This window comes from Dromiciops gliroides, chromosome 1 (genome assembly GCF_019393635.1).
Source record: "Dromiciops gliroides isolate mDroGli1 chromosome 1, mDroGli1.pri, whole genome shotgun sequence".
Classification (NCBI taxonomy): domain Eukaryota; kingdom Metazoa; phylum Chordata; class Mammalia; order Microbiotheria; family Microbiotheriidae; genus Dromiciops; species Dromiciops gliroides.
The window spans coordinates 566,394,385-566,405,124 of record NC_057861.1 but is presented as its reverse complement, the minus strand read 5'-3'; the positions used below and the strand labels follow the sequence as shown (position 1 = coordinate 566,405,124).

The 10,740-nt window shown below is 36.2% G+C and overlaps 1 non-coding gene across 1 annotated transcript; it reads right to left on the bottom strand.

The window, feature by feature from the left end:
• Positions 1–10,396: 10,396 nt before the first annotated feature.
• On the bottom strand, positions 10,397–10,503 carry LOC122737486. The gene has a single exon (XR_006354320.1). It is a non-coding gene; the product is annotated as a U6 spliceosomal RNA (small nuclear RNA).
• Positions 10,504–10,740: the final 237 nt, after the last annotated feature.

Sequence of the window (10,740 nt, the reverse complement as noted above, 5' to 3'; positions counted from 1 at the left end):
TATCAATTCAAAGCTCCAGCAACAGTGCATTAGTGTTATTACTTTCCCACATTACCTTTAATGGATATAATTTTAATTTATATTTCTTTTGTTGTTATAATTCACATTTATCTTGTTATATAATAATTTTTATGTAGTTGTTGAAAACTTGCATTTTCTTCTTTGAAAAATGCTTGTTGGGGCAGCTAGATGGCGCAGTGGTAAAGCACCGGCCCTGAATTCAGGAGTACCTGAGTTCAAATCCGGCCTCAGACACTTGACACTTACTAGCTGTGTGACCCTGGGCAAGTCACTTAACCCCCATTGCCGAGCCAAAAAAAAAACCACCCAAAAACAAACAAACAAAAAAAAAGAAAAATTTGGCTACTTACCCATTGGGGAAACAAATCTATTATATATTTGTATAACTTTCCTACATATTTATATTCCTACATATCAGACCTTTATCTGAAGATATTTATTTCAAAGATTTCTCCCCAATTAGCTTTTTTCCCCTTCTAATTCCAGCTTCACTGACTTTTATCCATGCAACAGCTTTTATATAATTGAAAATCTTGATTTTATTATCTATGTTTAGCCTTGTGTCTTGTGTGGTTTATAATTCTTCCCCTAGGTATTATTGTTTAAGGTACCTCCTTCCATTTCCCCCTAATTTTAAAAATGATGTGAACTTTTGCGTTTCGGTTATGTATACACTTAGAATATATTGTTTTAATTCATTGTATAAAATGGTGGTCTCTACCTAATTTGTATTAAATTGGTTTCTATTGTTTTTGTCCAAAAAAGAGTCCTTCTTCCAATAGTTGGTGTCTTTAGGTTTATCAGACACTAGGCTTATATATTTGTTTGTTTTTGTTTCTGAGTACTGCTTACATATCTGATTTCATAAATCAGCCTTTATATTTTTAAACAGTAGAAAATAATTTTGGTGATTCTAATATACTTATCAAGTAATTAAATCTATTTTGCCTGTGTTGATGTCTTAACTAAATTATAATCTCTTTGAAGAAAAGGATTTGTTCTATCTAAATTTTGTATCTCCTCAAGAACAGAGTACAATATTCTCCAAACAGTAGGTGCTTAGTAAATATTTCTTGATTTGGTTATGTAAAATCAAGACTCTAAGACTCCTGTCTGATTTGGTTTGCTTCTATAGTGATTGATACAACTGCAAGGTGCTATGGGTAGTCTAGACATATTTCCCTGAAATTATGGGGACTTATTCTTCCAATGGGAAACATCAATGTTTCTAGGTAGAACAATAGAAAGTACTTGATAAATCTACAGTACTTGTTCCCAGAATGTTCTATTCACAAATTAGACACAGTGCCCCAATTAACAAAATTTTCATTAAGTTCCTAATTTTAACCTCTCCTGCCCAGGTAACTTTTACCCTTTTTTGTTTTTCCTTTTGTTTGTTTTGTCTTTTAAAAGTTTACAAAAATTCCTTATTTCTCTAGCTCAGGGAGGTGATTCTTTATGGTAGTAAGACCCTTTGTGTTTGAAAGGCTTCCTTCTGTATAGCAGTAAGTAATAAAAATTTGTTGGCCAAACAAGGAATGTAGTACATATTCAATTATTCATCACTTAAAATGTCTTATATATGGGATCATCAACAATCCAGGTCTACCATTTGAGGACGATATTCATGAAGTATGGTGCCTTTGAGTTCATTTCTCATCCCTGATGATTATTAGCCTTGGGTGATGTGCCCTGGAGTCTCTTGTTTAGTAAGGATTCCTCCTGGTACAGTCAGGATATTTTTCACTGACATGAAAGTTTACCTCTTGGAAAACTATTGTAACGATTGGAATGACGCCACCTGCTGGATACTTACTGTAGAAGAGTTCTGCCCATGAAGCAAAGGTCTTTGAGGGCAAGACCAGGCTTCAGGAAGTGACGCGGACTAGTGGGAGGAGGAAGGAAGAGACGGGCGCTCGGTCTCGCTCTCCTTTCCTCTGGACTCTGGCGGAGAAGGGAGCTAGAAATGTGCTCTCCCTTTAATAGATAGAAATCTAGGCCTTTCTCTCTCTCTTTACCAAATTCTTATTCTCCTTAATAAATGCTTAAAAGTCTAACTCTTGCTAAAGCTTATAATTTATTGGCGACCACTCATTAGATATTTTAGACAGACTAGCTAGAATTTTAACCCTTAACAGATGGCTGACCACGAAGAGGAAAGCTAAACCTCAGTCTTCTTCTGATCTTCTGGTTGGGTAAGAAATTTCCCCTCCCTCTCCCTTTAAACTGCTAAGTACTGGCGCACTGGCTGTGTTTTCCCTTTAAAATTTTTCGAATGGACCTTTTAAACTCCCTAATTACCCTATTTTTGATTTTAGTCTGTTTAACCAGACAAATGGGAGATAAGATCATGTTAATGCTTTGTTTTTGTGGATTTTCTATTTTTCTTTTTATTTTTGTTACAAGAGCCAGCAACTTACTCACACAAGGAAATATCTCTCCCTCTCCCAACCATGCTTTTTCAGAGAAACCTGAAGAGATTCCTGCAGCTTTTCCCAGTTCTAACACTAATTGTTGCTCTAATTTTGCATGCCTGGAGGCAAAGACCCACCCTCTAGAAGCTTTTAATCCCCTAGCACCTGGAGGCAAAGTGGGGGAAGAGGAATCCAGGCCTGAGTTCAAAATCAAGTCTGATTCAAATTGTGCTGGTCCCTCCCCCCCTCTCCAGACTCCACCCTCTACTCCTCCCATGGCCAAGCCCATTGCTTCCCCGGCCTGGGAAGTCCAGAGATCTAATGCTCATGCGCAACTTTCTCTAACTAGATTTGCAGCTTCAGGCTCAGCCCTTCCCCAGCCTGGCTGTGCTTCTGAGACAACTTTAGAAAACCCTTTAAATTCCAGATATGCTCGTTTTGTTCATAATTTTGCTAACCTGCTTTTGTCTTTAATTAGTAATCTTATAAAGCATTTGTATGGTGAAAAGCCCGACAGACAATATAGAGGGGTTAAAGAAGAAAAACTTAAGCTGAATAAGAATGACAATCAACATAGTTCAAGACTCTGCTTCTTTTGCCATGGAAGGGTATATATTTTACAGAAATGTAGAAGTAAGCAGCAAGGTATTGATATGAGTATTGGGGATTTTAGATATCGGAATCAAAAGTGTTCTAAATTCACTCAGATTATTAATAGTATCAGTTCAGAGGTTACATAGGATTTCTATGCTATTACATATACATTTTGAAATTAATGGTATGGGTTTATTTTCATAGAGAGATTGTGTCTTATACTTAGTTTCTAAAACAAGGAGAATATTTGTAAAAGCTTTTTATAGTCATGTGATCAAGTTTATATTTTATAATACTCTTATTGATATTAAGTTCATATTCATTTAGATTTCCTTAGTTTGAATTTCACTGTATTTTATTGTTCCATGTGTATTTTCTTCTATTCATTTGTCTATCTAATTTTGAAACATTGCAAGATGGTTTTGATTTTATTATACAATGTTAATTCTAGGAGTATTGTGCTCCCATATTCTGAGTTATTTGTTTTTGTTATTTTTTCTCAACTGATTATTTGATCAAACTCTTTAAAGCATTTCCCTGGCAAATTGTTTGCCATGGCAAGTGTAAATTGATTCTAGAAGTATTATTTTTGATAAGCATATTCCAAAAAAAAAAAAAAGAGGGGAACATTTGTAAAAGTTTTCTTTTTAAAAAAAAAAGTTTTCTTTGAGATTCTGTTGTGCTTTAACTTGTATTTAAATATGTTCTGATTTTTCACAAAAGTAATTGTATACTAAGTAAAAAAAAGGTATTATTTGAAATTGTTGCATAATTATATATTATATTCTGAGTCAAGATGTATTCACATTTTTTGCAATCATTTATTATCCTCAATTTTTAAATCCATATGAGACTTGGATTATGGGAACTTATCATTTAAGACATTAATTGCCTTTATTCTGAGTTATCAGATGCCAGTTGGCCAAGATGCCATCCAATCACAAGAGGAATACACGCAAGAGCAGACACTGAACTGTCACATGAGGGGAGACATGCATGAAGTCAAGGTATGGCCAAGGGAACGGCTTTTGACAAATGTTGAGGTTGGATTCTCTTGGTTTAATATTTTATTTTATTTTTCCCCACAATATTGTACAGATGGCTGGAAGTATTGATCCCACCCATCTCACTTCTACACCTGGCTTCTATGCTCCCTCCTATATGCCTGATGCCATGGACCATCTCAATCCCATGCATCTGATTAAGTCTGACTCAGTTTCCTCCAATATGTTCGGTGGCATGGACGTATATTCCATCCACCTATTTTAAGCCTGGCATACTGTATGGGCAGTACATATTGCTCAAGTGTGGGAATGCTCATATCCCATCATTTCTCTGTTCTTTTATGGTAACCCCCATAATTATCTCAGGTGTCATGATAAATAACAGTGTTGAATTTGGCCTTGACATCTGTTACTAATTATATTAGATTTTAAAATTTCTCATAATGGCATGAGGATAATTAGGCAGATGATGCAAAAAGTGATGAAACAGATAAAAATTATTTTTAATAATTAATATTGCAGCAATTGTCTTCTCAATTACCCTCCATAAGGGGGGGACTATAGTAATATTATAATTTTAAAGAATGTTTCAATTTTTGTTTTATTATATGTTTCATGTGTAACAACTAAGATTCTGTATTCCCTTAGACATGTTTTTGAGAACTTTCATTGTTTGATTTTATTATTGACAAAGCTATTTTAAAGTTGTGTTAAGCTCAATTTTGTAGGAAATTTCCTGGCTGATTACCAGCATCCATACCTCAACCCCTGAAAAGACTTCCATTCCACTACTACACCTAGAGGACATCTTAGAAAAGACTTTCAGAGACTTTAAATGAACAGTTTTGATTTGTTTTTGTTGTTTTTTTTTCTCTTTCTGTTATAATATACACCATCTGTAACATGTATTCTCTGCAGAGGCCCTCCCTTTGCAAGACCAATGTCAAAGCGTCGGTTCAGGAGGACAAAAAAAAAAATCGCCCCTCTGGACAAAACTTTCCTCTCTTCCTTTTCTATATTGTTGTTCACATATTATTAGTTAGCAATAGTTATTATATTGTTTTTACTGTTCTGTCAAGGAAACATTTTGTTTCTTGAGGAACAACAGGGGGGACTGTAACGATTGGAATGACGCCACCTGCTGGATACTTACTGTAGAAGAGTTCTGCCCATGAAGCAAAGGTCTTTGAGGGCAAGACCAGGCTTCAGGAAGTGACGCGGACTAGTGGGAGGAGGAAGGAAGAGACGGGCGCTCGGTCTCGCTCTCCTTTCCTCTGGACTCTGGCGGAGAAGGGAGCTAGAAATGTGCTCTCCCTTTAATAGATAGAAATCTAGGCCTTTCTCTCTCTCTTTACCAAATTCTTATTCTCCTTAATAAATGCTTAAAAGTCTAACTCTTGCTAAAGCTTATAATTTATTGGCGACCACTCATTAGATATTTTAGACAGACTAGCTAGAATTTTAGCCCTTAACACTATGAATTGGGGAAGAATTCATAACCAGGGATGGGATAGAGGAGGTCATAAAAATACAAAATAGGTAAGCATAACCATAGGAATAGGGATTTCTTTTGATTGTACAAAATCTTAAAACATTTTTTTTACAACTAAAGTAAATATGGCTAAAATAGAAGAGATGGATTGAAAAAATATTTCAATTAGTTTAGATAGGTATCTATCATTATATCCATAGCTAATCTCAATCTTTAACTCTAAATGACTTATAGACAAGGTAGGATTCCCAAGAGACAATAACCTTGTTTCTTCCTTGCAGTGTGAAAGCAATACTCATTAAAAACATTAAAACAGTTACTCAACTGTTTTTAAAAATTGCTTGTACTTCTTGAACTTTTAAGGTTCTTTTTTCCAATCTATTTTTGCATTTTAAAAATTCTGTTCAACTTTGGTTACCTCAAAATAAATTATTGAAAGTAATTAATTCTATTAAAATCCATTTTCCCTGTAGGGAAAAAAAGAATTGAACACCAATACTAGATTTTCAATACCATCATCAGTACTAAAATGCTTTGAAGGAAAATAAAAAAGCAAAAATTACTGGCCACAAATTGTTGAACTTTTAGCAACACAATGTTTTTCAGCATTATTTTAAGATAGTATGAAAATGCTTTTTATAGCAAAGTACTATTGTTATGGGCCTAGTGTATCCCAGAAATTCTCTGGGGTAAATCAAAGAACCTTCTTGAGAAACTAAACCAAAGGACAGACACACATAAAGTGATAAATGGTACCAGATTTGGGACTGAGCTAGCTCCAAGACCACCACCCTTCATTCCAGTCTCCCTCACCCCTGGGGAGATTAGATTAGGTGTGGCTGCTGACTTTGTGTCATGAGGAGGAGAGAGATGGCTTGAGAGATCCACAGCCACCCCTTACCCAATTTCCCTAGCCACCCCCAGTGGGGAATGGTCCTCCCCCAATAAGGGAACTTTCCACAGTCAGAGGACCACCTCATTGGACCACCATCAGGCCTCTTATAAAAGGATTTCCTTGTCTCCTGCTCAAGAAGACAGGTATCTCAGAGCCACGCCTCTGTGCCATGCCTTCTCCTCATGAGAAGTCCAAGGATTTCTGTCTTGGTTTCCTTTCCCTAGCACCATAAATAAACTATTATTTTATTCTAATTGGATTTATGTGCAAGAGGGTGTAATTCTTTAAAGAGGAATTCCTAAGAACCCCTACCCCAACCCCCATCTATTTCCCTATAACATAATTGGTGCCCAATGTGGGGCTTGAATCTACGACCCTGAGATTAAGAGTCTCAAGTGGAGAAGGACAAAAACTTGGAAGTCTTACACCTGAAATAGTCAGTACAGCTTCTTCCCCTAAAGAGGAGGAAAAGTCAATAGTAAATACAGTTGTTCTTGTTGATGATTCAGTCCCCACAACAAAAATTCAAATCATGTTAGCAGACCAAAGCTGCTTGATCCAGAGATTCAACCACACACATAGGATCGTGGATGTCCAAGAATTTATTGCACTGTCCAACTCTGAATTTGTAACTCTTGCTTTGTTCTTGTTATATCATTTCCAAACAAAGAGCTAACTGATGAAAGTCTGACACTTCAAGAAGCAGATATACTTAACACTGTGATTCTTCAACAACTAAAGTAACCCTGCTCCTATCTCTGCAGTAGCATGTGGGATAATTAATGTACCATATTTTTAAAAAGAAAAAAGTACTTCAGCAGAAAAAAATAGGAATCACCACAACTATTTTTTCCCAGATCAATCTTGGTTTTATTGTTCTGTCTTCCAGCTCCAGTGTACCTAAATCCATTTTATGAATGGACTTTTTCTATTCTCTGTTGGTCCAAATATAGGACACATGTTCCCTCCAAATATGGCTTATATAAAACCTGAATGTAGCCAGTAAATTCCCAATATTCAGGTCTAGATCTTTTTGAAAGGAAAAAAAGGAGGGATACAACTTGTATCCAGGAGTAGCCAATATTTGGTCCAATACAGTAATTGTTTATTTGGATTTTTAGACTTTTTATAACTGAATCTCCTTATCTTTACAAATTACATATTTCTAAACTTAAAATTAGTTTCTTCCACAGTGACATGACAGTTTTTAAAAACGTGCATAACCGGGGGCAGCTAGGTGGCACAGTGGATAAAGCATTGGCCTTGGTTTCAGGAGGACCTGAGTTCAAATCCAACCTCAGACATTTGACACTTGCTAGCTGTGTGACCCTGGGCAAGTCACTTAACCCTCATTGCCCTGCAAAAAAAAGGCTTCAATCAAAACATGCATAACCCTTGCAAAACAAAACCATGTTTTTAATGTATACCTTATATTTGGTAAAATTTACACTAAAGTATTTCGATGCTATGTTGACAGTGATTTAAAATTTCTTGATCAGCTTAACTAAAATTTTTCCTTTACTATAATTTATAATGAAAATATATATTCTGATTTAGAAGCAGATTGATTATGCCAAAAATTATTTTTCAACACATTAATTTTTTATATATGCATCTCCATCAGTTGAATTGGGTTATATTGGTGATGTCAAATAATCTAGTTTGACCTTAAAACATATATAAGTTTTCTCCATTCTAATTCTATTACTATCTTAAACAACAAACAAAAATACATAAATGTTAGCAGTCCTAGAGGCAATTATGTAGGCAAATGCTGTCAATTAATAGAACTTCCTGCTGTTTCCTAATCATCTATGGTCATGTTCAAACCTAGGACACACTACCCCAGCCCCACCCCCTCCTCCTCCCAGCAGAATTGCCATAGAAAGAGCTAACTCCTGTAGCCTCTTTGAAATTTACTATAGTGGTCCTTTTCAGGCATTTCTAGCCTGAAAAACTGTCCACATAGATATTTGAAATAGGTACTAGAAACATGATACAGGAGGAATAAGGGACAGTATGAATGGTGGCATTTGAAGTTTGGGGAAGGGATTCTTAGGAATTCCTCTTTAAAGAATTATACCCTCTTTCACACAAATCCAATTAGAATAAAATAATAGTTTATTTAGGTGCTAGGGAAAGGAAACCAAGAGAGATATTCTTGGACTTCTCATAGGGAGAAGGCATGGCACAGAGGTGTGGCTCTGAGAAACCTATCTCCTTGAGCAGGAGACAGGGAAATCCTTTTATAGAGGCCTGATGGTGGTCCAATGAGGTGATCCCCTGACTGTGGAAAGTTCCCTTATTAGGGGAGGACCATTCCCCACTGGTGGTGGCTGGGGGAGTTTGGTGAGGGGTGGCTGTGGATCTCTTAAGCCATCTCTCTCCTCCTCATGCCACAAAGGCAGCAGCCTTACCTAATCTAATCTCCCCAGGGGTGGGGGGAGACTGGAATGAAGGGTGGTGGTCCCGGAGCTGGGGTATGATAGGCCCATAACAACCATAATACATGTTCTGATGCAATTTGCATCTTCAAGTTAAATATATGATAACTTTTAAAAACTGGTATAAAATTTGGTTTAAACAATTATGAAAAAGGGAAAATGCTACCACATTTACCCTGTATGCAATAAAACTCCATTTTAGACTCTTGCTTCACCTAGAAACCTAAAGTCCAATTCTGTTTTCTTCATTAATCTCACCTTTTTTATATTGCTTGGTCTACTTGGCCAGTTTTACCTGATATGTTAGATTCTCTCAACTATTCATACCCAAAAGGGAAGGACTATATGCAACACACATTAAAGATAGAACTTGTCCTGTATAAAAGGTTTGAAAGCTGGGAAACTACTTTTGGATTTGCTACACTACATCAATCAGTGGAACTGTCACACCCTCATTCTGACCAACATGCAGATTGGGGGGGGGCGGGGAGGAGGTGGGACTGTGGTTCCCCACACCTATCACCATCCAGCAAGAAAGAATATCCTTTAATTAATTTCTTTTGAACATGTGAGTATTCTGCATGGTTTTCCTTTTTCCCTCCCTAGAGTGGATACAGGAGTTACCTCATAATCATCCATTTTGAGAAGTGTTCATTATTTCATGAAGGAAATTAAATGGATAGAAACAACTGATTGGTTCTCATTTTTAAAAACTTCTTAAGCCCAGGGAGTCCATATTCCAGTTGCTCAGTAATTGATGCTAATTTACGTAAGCTTTGGACCAGATGACCTTTGAGGTTTGTTATACTTGAAATTTTGTGAAATGTGAGGTGGTGTTACTATGTAGATATGAATGTAGATGAACAATTTTATAAGAATTAGAGCAAAATGCATAGACCAATGCTATAATGAACAAAATTTATTCTTTCTTTGATGATTCAGGATTTTTTAGTGCCACAAAACTGTCATTTTGAGCATCAATTATCATTGTAGTCTAGGTGAACATAAGTAGTACTTCATAGAAGAGATTTTTGGTTAATGAAATGCTTGATAAGCCAGATTTTCTTGTAATGCAAAGATATATTATAAAATTGGGTGGGCATTAGATACCTCTAGTAAGTAGTAGAGTTTCTCAGATTAAACTATATTTTAATGAAAAAGTAGGTTAAGACATCCAGCATGAAGATATAATTCAAAGGATTTTTTTTTGTTAAAAAGTCAAGTACATGAGTGTATTCTATTATACTATGTCCCTTTTCTTTTTTTTTTTGGTGAGGTGGGGTTAAGTGATTTACCTAGGGTCACACAGCTAGTAAGTGTTAAGTGTCTGAGGCCGGATTTGAACTCAGGTCCTCCTGACTTCAGGGCCGGTGCTCTATCCACTGTGCCACCTAGCTGCCACTATGTCCTTTTTCTTATTTTTTTCTTTATTTACATATTTTCTTTTTTGGTCACCTTCATTTTCTTTTTTTTTAAAAAATAAAGGTATTTTATTATTTTCCAGTTACATGTAGAGGTAGTTTTCAACATTTAGAAATATGGAACGCTTCACGAATTTGCATGTCATCCTTGCACAGAGGCCATGCTAATCTTCTCTGTATCGTTCCAATTTTAGTATATGTGCTGCTGAAGCGAGCACAGCTTCATTTTCATATTCATATCCCTTCCTTCTTCCCTATGCAAAGAGCCACATCTTGTGTTTCTGGCATTTAAGGCCCCACTCCATGCAGGTTACACTAGATTTTCCTTAAAAGGGGTTGACAAATGACCTTGAGATTGGGTAACTAAAGTTAGTCTGAGCCTGGATTTGAACTCAGATTTTCCTGATTCCAGGTCCAGCATTCTACAAAAAATGGTGAGAAGGTCCAATTGGGGC